Raw genomic sequence first — 12,250 nt, 5'->3', positions numbered from 1 at the left:
TATACCTCCCGAGGAGATCACGAATGTAAAATTAGAGAGATTCGAGCGCGCACGGAGGCTTTCCGGCAGTCGTTCTTCCCGCGAACCATACGCGACTGGAACAGGAAAGAGAGGTAATGACACTGGCATGTAAAAAGTGCCCTCCGCCACACACCGTTGGGTGGCTTGCGGAGTATAAATGTAGATGTACCGGGTGATCAGAAAGTCAGTATAAATTTGAAAACTTAATGAACCACGAAATAATGGAGATAGAGAGGTAAAAATTAACACATGCCTGGAATGACATGGGGTTTTATTGGAACCACCCCATATTGCTAGAATCGTGAAAGATCTCTTGCGCGCGTCGTTTGGTGATGATCGTGTGCTCAGCTGCCACTTTCGTCATGCTTGGCCTCCCAGGCCGCCAGACCTCAGTCCGTGCAATTATTGGCTTTGGGATTACCTGAAGTCGCAAGTGTATCGTGATCGACCGACATCTAGGGATGCTGAAAGACAACATCCGGCGCCAATGCCTCACCATAACTCCGGACATGCTTTACAGTGCTGTTCACAACATTATTCCTCGACTACAGCTATTGTTGAGGAATGACGGTGGACATATTGAGCATTTCCTGTAAAGAACATCTTTGCTTTGTCTTACTTTGCTATGCTAATTATTGCTATTCTGATCAGATGAAGCGCCATCTGTCGGACATTTTTTGAACTTCTTTTTGTTCTTATAAAACCCCATGTCATTCCAAGCATGTGTGTCAATTTGTACCTCTCTATCTACAGTATTCCGTGATTTAGTGAGTTTTCAAATTTATACTGACTTTTTGATCACCCGGTAGATATAGACGAACAGTTTGAGGACAATACCTGTTTGTATTAGTATGACAATGCACTTTCCATCATTAAGAAAGTCCTTGAGGCAATTGTTTGTGGACAATACAATTTCTGAAACAGACTGCCCATCCCTACCTGACCCAAATGGTCCTCTTTGGGACGAGTTAGAATGTTGACTTCACTCCAGACCGCAGTGTCCAACATCACTAACTTCTCTGCTTTCGGCTCCTGAGGAATGATGGGTTGCCATTCTTCCAGAGACATTCAACGCCTTATTTGAAAGTGTCCCCAGCCGGTTTCAAGCCGCCATATAAGGCGAACGGGCGGCATAGCTGATATTAATGTCCACTAATACGAGGGCTATCCACAAAGTACATTACGTTTTGGAATTAAAAATAAATAAAGTATTGGAAATTTTTTTAATTATATACAGATGAAAGCCACACTTCAATACTACGTTTCTACATAGTTGCCATTTAAATTAAGGCACTTATCGTAGTGATGGACAAGCTTGGAAATTCCTTCGTCGTAAAATTCGGCCGCCTGCGACTTCAACCACGTGGTTACCTATTCTTGAAGCTGTGCGTCGTCATCAAAACGCTGCATAGCCAACCACATCTTCATTGCTGGGAATAAGTGGAAGTCGCTCGGTGCCAGGTTGGGACTGTACGGCGGATGAGGAAACAATTCCCACTTAAAAGATTCGAGAACTTCACGAGTGGCATTTGCCGTGTGGGCGTTGTCGTGAATCAGCAAGATCTTTGAGTCCAAGTTTCCCCTGCGCTTGTTTTGTATTGCTCTTCTGAGGTTGTGCAGAGTTTGGCAATACCTTTGAGAGTTTATTGCAGTGCCTCTTTCCAGGAAATCCACAAAAATCGTATTTCTACCGGGTTACTGATTAACCACGTGGTTGAAGGCGCAGGCGGTCGAATTTTACGACGAAGGAATTTCCAAGCTCGTCCATCGCTACGATAAGTGCCTTAATTCAAATGGCAACTATGTAGAAAAGTAGTATTTAAGTGAGGCTTTCATCTGTATATAATTTAAAAAATCCAATACTTTATTTATTTTTAATTCCAATACGTAATGTACTTTGTGGATAGCCCTCGTAAGTGCCCGGATACCTCTGATCAGGCATTGTACACGTAACTATTTGTCAGGACAGAAATTGAGCAAGATCATTTTTCCTACGGCAAAAGACTGAACTTTGGACTGTCGTTGTGTCTGGAAATTGCGAGGCTTCCCGCTAGGGAGACGAGGCACATATGGCGGCTGTCCCTATGTCCGCGCGGCTCCTCACTTCCTGGGAACAGCCCTGCGCCACAGGAGGGCAGGGTTTCATTTTAAAAGATACACGATTCGCTGCAGTGCGGCCGGTGCCGAATCGCACATGTTGCCCTTAATAAAACGCGGAACAGTCGACCGGCGACAAGGCGGATCGGAACGGGAGGGTTTAGAAATACTGCCAGAAAACGTGACGGCAGCCGCGGGGGCCACCGGTAATCGAAGAGATACAGGGGAGAAGGCGTATGTACGGCGATATTGCTGTTTTTGTACTGCACGATGAGTCAAGGAGAGTGAAGGCGGTAATTGTATCAGACGGAGGGCATGGACTAATGGCGACAGCGGGCATGACAAAAATTCCCTGGGTAACCACCTTGCACGTCACAGGCGGCAAGTTGCTTATCACTGCTCTTTTCTCAGTGTTCAGCGTTGACGACGTAAGGCATTATAAATCACACAGCAAAGAGGATTTATATATCGCGTATTATACTGTTATATGAAGTGTTCAAGCAAGCAAAGCATAACAGTTTACACACGAAAGGGAGGAGGAGGAGTGTAATGTTTAATGTCCCGGCGCAACCAGGTCATTAGAGACAGAGCAATAGCTCGGATTAGGGAAGGAAATCGGTCGTGCCCTTTCAAAGGAACCATCCCGGCATTTGCCTGGAACGATTTAGGGAAATCACGGAAAACCTAAATCAGGATGGCCGGAGAGGGGTTTGAACCGTCGTCCTCCCGAATGCGAGTCCACTGTGCTGACCACTGCGCCACGTCGCTCGTTAGGAAAGAGGGACAACTTACTTGTATAAGGCGCTAAATATGCATACTCCTTAACCAAAACAGTGAAATACTGAGTATATGAAATATGTGATAGCAGAAAATCAAATCTGCATTTAACTTGGGTCCTGCGGAGACAAACTGTTTAAACTATTTGGCGCAGCCTGTAGCTGTTATTTTTTAATCATTTATTGTACTACTGTACGCTGCTCCCAACCATTTTCATATCTAATTCAACTAAATCACCAGCGCATCATCAAATGCATGCAAAATTTCTTAGAGAGTTGAAATCGCTACCAGGTGAAATACAAGCCACAGCTGCGTTAAAAATATCATAAAATGTGAGACTGAATTGCACTTACCCCATTCTGCCGTTTAAGCCGGACCGATGAGACGTGCGGCACAAAATAAGGATATATATTAGTAAAATATCTTTCTCTCATTAATCCATTTGCATATTACCATACATTTTTTACAAACATGCATAGTCGCAGATGATGTCTGCACAAAAAATAATACTTATTTGAATGAACAAAATCTGACAAGCAAAGGATGTAGAAAATTGTATAATGAACTAATTTAACAGAGTAACAATTTTTTCTCAATGCAGAGATCTGGGATGTAAGCGAAACTGTTTAACTTTCGTTTTTTTTGTTTACAAGGTGACGCTAACGTTTCTTGTGCAGCAATAACGCTTTAAAAATTTGCAGCTACTATACAGACATACTACATACGGTTCATAAAATCAATCTAAGGCTTCAAAACAAAATGACTTTCGTTTTTTCTTAATGCATCGCTCAATGCAGGCCGTTTCTAGTATTAAGCAGTAGTGCATACTGGGACGCAGGTGAGGAAGGGCAGGCCAGCGCAGCAAACAAGTACTTCGCGACACAATGTGTGCGCTAGTGCACTTATTGGAAGGCAGTTACCATTGTCGTGCCCAGTCCGCGAGGACACGTGATCTGTAAGCAGCTCTGGTCACCTGCGAGGCGCTCGCGCAGTAAACTACACTCCTGGAAATGGAAAAAAGAACACATTGACACCGGTGTGTCAGACTCACCATACTTGCTCCGGACACTGCGAGAGGGCTGTACAAGCAATGATCACACGCACGGCACAGCGGACACACCAGGAACCGCGGTGTTGGCCGTCGAATGGCGCTAGCTGCGCAGCATTTGTGCACCGCCGCCGTCAGTGTCAGCCAGTTTGCCGTGGCATACGGAGCTCCATCGCAGTCTTTAACACTGGTAGCATGCCGCGACAGCGTGGACGTGAACCGTATGTGCAGTTGACGGACTTTGAGCGAGGGCGTATAGTGGGTATGCGGGAGGCCGGGTGGACGTACCGCCGAATTGCTCAACACGTGGGGCGTGAGGTCTCCACAGTACATCGATGTTGTCGCCAGTGGTCGGCGGAAGGTGCACGTGCCCGTCGACCTGGGACCGGACCGCAGCGACGCACGGATGCACGCCAAGACCGTAGGATCCTACGCAGTGCCGTAGGGGACCGCACCGCCACTTCCCAGCAAATTAGGGACACTGTTGCTCCTGGGGTATCGGCGATGACCATTCGCAACCGTCTCCATGAAGCTGGGCTACGGTCCCGCACACCGTTAGGCCGTCTTCCGCTCACGCCCCAACATCGTGCAGCCCGCCTCCAGTGGTGTCGCGACAGGCGTGAATGGAGGGACGAATGGAGACGTGTCGTCTTCAGCGATGAGAGTCGCTTCTGCCTTGGTGCAATGATGGTCGTATGCGTGTTTGGCGCCGTGCAGGTGAGCGCCACAATCAGGACTGCATACGACCGAGGCACACAGGGCCAACACCCGGCATCATGGTGTGGGGAGCGATCTCCTACACTGGCCGTACACCACTGGTGATCGTCGAGGGGACACTGAATAGTGCACGGTACATCCAAACCGTCAGCGAACCCATCGTTCTACCATTCCTAGACCGGCAAGGGAACTTGCTGTTCCAACAGGACAATGCACGTCCGCATGTATCCCGTGCCACCCAACGTGCTCTAGAAGGTGTAAGTCAACTACCCTGGCCAGCAAGATCTCCGGATCTGTCCCCCATTGAGCATGTTTGGGACTGGATGAAGCGTCGTCTCACGCGGTCTGCACGTCCAGCACGAACGCTGGTCCAACTGAGGCGCCAGGTGGAAATGGCATGGCAAGCCGTTCCACAGGACTACATCCAGCATCTCTACGATCGTCTCCATGGGAGAATAGCAGCCTGCATTGCTGCGAAAGGTGGATATACACTGTACTAGTGCCGACATTGTGCATGCTCTGTTGCCTGTGTCTATGTGCCTGTGGTTCTGTCAGTGTGATCATGTAATGTATCTGACCCCAGGAATGTGTCAATAAAGTTTCCCCTTCCTGGGACAATGAATTCACGGTGTTCTTATTTCAATTTCCAGGAGTGTATGTCCCGGACACTGCGCCGCGAAGGCTGAAGCAAGGCACTGTGCTGCCCTGCCCTGTGCCTATTTGCGCTGCTGCATTTACGGCCGTTAGTCACAAAAACCTGCCCTGCTCTGCCCTTCGTTGCCTGCGTCCCGATGTGCGCCTCGCCTGTGGAAAACGTTATGACCACGCCACCGCCGCCCCCCCTCCCCCCTTTCCGTCACAGATAAAGCTGTGCTGGTGGCCTTACCGGCACGTAACGCGCTAAGTAAAGAGCTTGTTTAAAAACGATTGGCTGACAAAAGCGACTGTGGAGCTCGATTTCTCGAAAGCGCTTTAGAAGTTCGACTCCTGGGGACGAGAATCTCGGAAACGGTGTAGCTGGTCGGCTGTTTACGTACTAGTGTCGTGAGGATCAATTGAAAGTGGTTGAAGGATGATAAAAGCATGAGTAGGCGACAGAACATGCGAAGTGTAGGTCGGCTACTTGCCTGCTCTGTCAAGCAGGATAGGCAGCAATCTATAAGAAGACTGACGACAGTCTACATTGCTGGTGCAGGCAGAGGTGTTTCGAAGCACATCATTCAGCGCATATTTGTTGAACTTGGTGCTCCACAGCATGTGTTTCCATTTTGGCCCAACTATTTCGCCAATTATGACTTCGTGGATCATCGATATTCGACCACGGATCAGTGGAAACTTGTCACCTGGTCGGGTGAATCACATGTTTGGTATGGTCCTATCCAAATACGCCTTCATCCACGTGAACTGCTGCTCGAAGCATGTACCGCGCCACGGACGAAAGCCGGTGGGGCCAGTATTATGTGATCAAGGACATCCACCTGCGTTTTCATGGGGCCTGCGCTACTTACCGAAGGCACCATGGCAGCTGTGGACTGCATCTTGAACACTACTGCAGACCACCTGCAGCCCTTCATTCTTGATGTCACCACAGATGACGATGTCATCTTCCAGTAAGATAACTGACCACGTTGCAAGGCCACAACTGTTCAAATGGTTCAAATGGCTCTGAGCACTATGGGACTCAACTTCTAAGGTCATCAGTCCCCTAGAACTTAGAACTACTTAAACCAACCTAACCTAAGGACATCACACACATCCATGCCCGAGGCAAGATTCGAACCTGCGACCGTAGCGGTCGCGCGGTTCCAGACTGTAGCGCCTTTAACCGCTTGGCCACCCCGGCCGGCGCCACAACTGTGCTGTAGTTATTAGAGAAGCACGATAGTGAACTATCGTAGGTGTCTTGACCAATAAATTCGCATGATTTAAACACAATAGACGAGATCTGGGACGCTAGCGGGTGCCAGCTCCAAGCCCAAAAACCACGGAGACGTAATTATGGAAACTGTGTTACCTGTGCGTGGACATCTGGTGCCGCACACCTCCAGATATCAACCAACGACTTGTCGAATCCATGCAACGCAGAATCAATGCTGTATTGTGTTTCAGAGGTATCAAGTAGGTGGTCAAAATGTTTTGGCTTGTCAGCCTATTTTGGGACACTTCGAATGGGCAGAAAGCTCAAAATGCTGACGTTATAGCCTATTTATATTGCTACAATGGCCGCCCTTGAATTTCTTTATGACCTAGCACTAGATGGGGCTATTCACGTGTACTATTACTAGCATTTTAAAGTTCGTCATGTGTTATTGCTCAAACACTGCCAGCTCAGAAACTGACCGAGTAGTTTGCGTGCAGTGAGCGTTTAAGAAACGCGATGGAAATATTGGAAATCCACGTAAAGGATTTCGTTGTTTGATGTACGATTTTCGTAAAGGCCTAACTCAACAACAGTGCCTCGATTCGTTTCGTGGCTGGCTCTGAGCACTATGGGACTTAACTACTGTGGTCATCAGTCCCCTAGAACGTAGAACTACTTAAACCTAACTAACCTAAGGACATCACACACATCCATGCCCGAGGCAGGATTCGAACCTGCGACCGTAGCAGTAACGCGGTTCCGGACTGAAGCGCCTAGAACCGCTCGGCCACACCGGCCGGCGATTCGCTTCGTTCCGTTAGTGGTAATCCATGAGTCAGCTTCAGAAAAGACTGTTTAAAAGTTAGTTTGCGGAGTAAAGTGGGGCTCGCGCTCTTGAGAACAGTTAATGCTGAATGGTACACAATAATCTGTTGGGCACAAGTCATCGATAAAACCATCATTCATTGACAATGCACTTCAAATAATTGATTATTTGACGAATAACAGCACAGAATTAACATTTCATTGCCCGCATTCACCTGATTCGTCGCCTAACGATTTGTTTTTTCCTCGCTTGTGACAGATAAGAGTGAGTGTGCAGGGATCACTTCGCGACGCGGCTGGATGACGCATTATCTTACTCTGTGGAATACTTTTGTGGTCCAGATTTCCCAACACGCTCACACAATTTTGATGTTCCCACTGTAATGTTTTTAGACAGTGACATCTGTGCTTATACATTACAATAAATGACGGAGAAAATTCAATAAATGCCCGGGCCAGACTGGTTATCGTCACCTGAACAACAGTGCCTGACAACTGTAGTTAACGAACAGTCCAGCACGTTCAGGCGCGTCTGCGACACATGACACACAAATGTTAGCATTGTATCGTAAGGTAACTTACGGATCTGGCGTTGACGTCGGCGTGATAAGTACCGGCCATCATCTTGACGATGTGCGCGTTTCCGTGCTTGGCGCCCCAGTGCAGCGCCGTCTGTAACAAGCATATAAGTCACCTCTTAGAGAAAAGAAACTTCAATCTCTCTCTCTCTCTCTCTCTCTCTCTCTCTCTCTCTCTCTCTCTCTCCCTCTCTCTCTCTCTCTCTCTCTCTCTCTCCTCTTTACCTTGCATTACCAAATGAAATATTTCCTGATATCTCAGGATCGTATACATTTTTTTACTAGCTGCATCACTGCACACGGAAACGGGGAGTCCAGAGTTGGCAGCCGCTGCTGGTGGACAAATGTCGGTGATGTGCCATCCCAATACGCTCAAACTGTCGTCGGAGTAGATAACACTGCAGTGGCTATGAATCAAACTAAGGGAAATGGCCCTTTCGATACGAAACTCTTTTGCGTAAATTTAGAGAACACATATTCGCAAAAACATGAGAATAAGATAAGAGAGACTATCGAGCGTACAGACGCATACACAGGGTGCTCCATTTATCTAAAGATATTGAAATATCTCGAAAACTACACATCGGATCCAAAAATTAAAATACACTCCTGGAAATGGAAAAAAGAACACATTGACACCGGTGTGTCAGACCCACCATACTTGCTCCGGACACTGCGAGAGGGCTGTACAAGCAATGATCACACGCACGGCACAGCGGACACACAAGGAACCGCGGTGTTGGCCGTCGACTGGCGCTAGCTGCTCAGAATTTGTGCACCGCCGCCGTCAGTGTCAGCCAGTTTGCCGTGGCATACGGAGCTCCATCGCAGTCTTTAACACTGGTAGCATGCCGCGACAGCGTGGACGTGAACCGTATGTGCAGTTGACGGACTTTGAGCGAGGGCGTATAGTGGGCATGCGGGAGGCCGGGTGGACGTACCGCCGAATTGCTCAACACGTGGGCCGTGAGGTCTCCACAGTACATCGATGTTGTCGCCAGTGGCCGGCGGAAGGTGCACGTGCCCGTCGACCTGGGACCGGACCGCAGCGACGCACGGATGCACGCCAAGACCGTAGGATCCTACGCAGTGCCGTAGGGGACCGCACCGCCACTTCCCAGCAAATTAGGGACACTGTTGCTCCTGGGGTATCGGCGAGGACCATTCGCAACCGTCTCCATGAAGCTGGGCTACGGTCCCGCACACCGTTAGGCCGTCTTCCGCTCACGCCCCAACATCGTGCAGCCCGCCTCCAGTGGTGTCGCGACAGGCGTGAATGGAGGGACGAATGGAGACGTGTCGTCTTCAGCGATGAGAGTCGCTTCTGCCTTGGTGCCAATGATGGTCGTATGCGTGTTTGGCGCCGTGCAGGTGAGCGCCACAATCAGGACTGTATACGACCGAGGCACACAGGGCCAACACCCGGCATCATGGTGTGGGGAGCGATCTCCTACACTGGCCGTACACCACTGGTGATCGTCGAGGGGACACTGAATAGTGCACGGTACATCCAAACCGTCATCGAACCCATCGTTCTACCATTCCTAGACCGGCAAGGGAACTTGCTGTTCCAACAGGACAATGCACGTCCGCATGTATCCCGTGCCACCCAACGTGCTCTAGAAGGTGTAAGTCAACTACCCTGGCCAGCAAGATCTCCGGATCTGTCCCCCATTGAGCATGTTTGGGACTGGATGAAGCGTCGTCTCACGCGGTCTGCACGTCCAGCACGAACGCTGGTCCAACTGAGGCGCCAGGTGGAAATGACATGGCAAGCCGTTCCACAAGACTACATCCAGCATCTCTACGATCGTCTCCATGGGAGAATAGCAGCCTGCATTGCTGCGAAAGGTGGATATACACTGTACTAGTGCCGACATTGTGCATGCTCTGTTGCCTGTGTCTATGTGCCTGTGGTTCTGTCAGTGTGATCATGTGATGTATCTGACCCCAGGAATGTGTCAATAAAGTTTCCCCTTCCTGGGACAATGAATTCACGGTGTTCTTATTTCAATTTCCAGGAGTGTAGTTAAAATTTGTTCCTCTCGGAGAGACATCTAATACCAAACACGAGTTCCCACCCCGTGTGTGTGTGTGTGTGTGTGTGTGTGTGTGTGTGTGTGTGTCTGTGTGTGTGTGTGTGTGTGTGGTGGGGGGGAGAGTGGGGGGGGGGCAACTTTGAAATCTTAAATGGGAGCCCCCAAGTTTTTAATGAAGATTCGGATTCTACGGAAAATTGCATAAATTTGGTCTGAAACTTTTTTTTTTTTTTTTTCGTTTCGCGACATATGGTGCTGTAAGTGGAAAAATCAAAATGGGTAGAAAATCATATGTTTCAAAGTGCTATCCAATGACACTTGAACTAATCCCCCACCTCCACGCTGCGAGGATAGAACGGGCAATTATTTCATAACTATTAATGGGAAACCCTATTCTCAACTTTGTATCCCACGACAAAAGGAAAAAGAAACTGCTCCACGCTGCGTAGCGAACTCTGACTTATTATAAAACGCAGTGCACTGCGATAAGAAAAAGATTCATTCAACACTAAGTCAAAAACTACGTATAGCGTTTCCCACAAACAACGACGTGGACGTACAAGTTTTCGGTTCGCTTTGAGATGATTTACTAATGTGAGTGGCCTCGCCTCTCACATATCGGAGTGTTTTTATGTTTCTTTTTTGTTTTTTGTTTTTCGCAATCAGGGTAAGGGTTCAAAAGTTTGATCTTGAACTTCAATACGCTTATTGATCCTTTCTTCAAATGACTGGGCAACTGTCATACTGAAATCACATAATCTGCCGAATGTCCCAGGCACCCTCAAGTATTTTTGGTAGTTCAAGAGTTTCGATATATAATGCTATTCAAAGTGCTTCAATAAAATAAGGACCAATGAGTTTTTTCCCTGTGATTCCACACCAAACGTTAACGGATCAAGGCCGCTGATGTTCTACTTGTTGCAACCAGTGAGGATTTCCTGAACTCTAGTCAAGCATGTTAATGCTACCACCATAATCCGTGAATGTAGACTCAGGACATTAGCACAGAAATTTGGAGCAGTGCCCATTGACAAAACACTACTCGATTATGAAAATCATCAACATCAAGTTCCTGATGCTGTGAAATGTTATATGGATAATATAACGATGAAATGTACTGACAACACCACCTAGGAAAACTCTGGAATAGCGCTGTAATTGCAGAGTGCTTACCTGTGGGTTTTATGAGAAGTTGCTAGTACAGCTATTTCATTACCTTCTCCCGTAACATTCTTTCTTTGTTCACTCGACTCAGAGGTAGGCCGGTTCGAATCCTGGTGGTGGATGAAATTTTCACTGCTAGTATTTGGCCTTCAAGGGGAGGAGAGGTGGTGGCGTAAAGTTTCTGATCACCGGTTTTTGCGCCAGTGTCCTGTCTTAAATTACAGACCTCTCCATAGTGTCTCATGAAGGAAGGGCACGTGACACTATTGATGGCGATTCGTCTGTCGGATGGGGCCGTTAAGCTCGGTGATCCCATTGTTACTTTTCGAGAGGAACAGGCTATGCGCCGGCACCTTGTTTCATCCCCTCCCTTCTCTCATCATCTCCAACACGAACATGGCATTACACTCCACACTCACCAGTTACAGTCACCTACACTTTAACAGATACACTTCGGCACACAGCTCTCATACTTCGCGGAGGAAAGGTGCCTGCGGACGTGGAGGATAGAGAAAAGCTTTACAATTCAGGCAGCTGAACCTGCCCTTCGAGGTCTCCTAGCGATTCAAGCCATACGACTTTAACGTCGAAAATGGGGTTTCCCATTAAAAGATGTGAAATAATTGCCTATCCAACCCTCATAGCGTGGAAGGGGAAGGGGGGACGGGTTAATTCTTGTCATTGGATAGCACTTTGAAACATACGATTTTCTACCAATTTTGATTTTTCCGATTACAGCACCATCAGTCTTTTCGATTACATCGCTATCTGTCACGAAACGAAAAAAAAAAAATTCTATTCAAGCTTATCTATTTTTTCCCTTATAATCCGAATCTGCAATAAAAAAAATGGGGGTTCTCATTCAAGATTTTAAAGTTGCCGCCGCCCCCCCCAAACACACACACACACACACACACACACACACACACACACACACACACACACACACACACGGGTGGGGTGGGGATTCGAGTTTGGTGTCACAGTATGTGTCACCACCCCCGCCCCGCCCCACCATTACAAATTGTTTGAATCTGATGTGTGATGTGTAGTTTTCGAGATATTTCAATACCTTCAGATAAATAGAGCACCCCGTATTTTTCCCCTCACCGAACGCGAATGC

Source organism: Schistocerca serialis, chromosome 1 (genome assembly GCF_023864345.2).
Source record: "Schistocerca serialis cubense isolate TAMUIC-IGC-003099 chromosome 1, iqSchSeri2.2, whole genome shotgun sequence".
NCBI lineage: Eukaryota > Metazoa > Arthropoda > Insecta > Orthoptera > Acrididae > Schistocerca > Schistocerca serialis.
The sequence above is the reverse complement of the archived record's forward strand: the minus strand, read 5'-3'. Positions refer to the sequence as shown.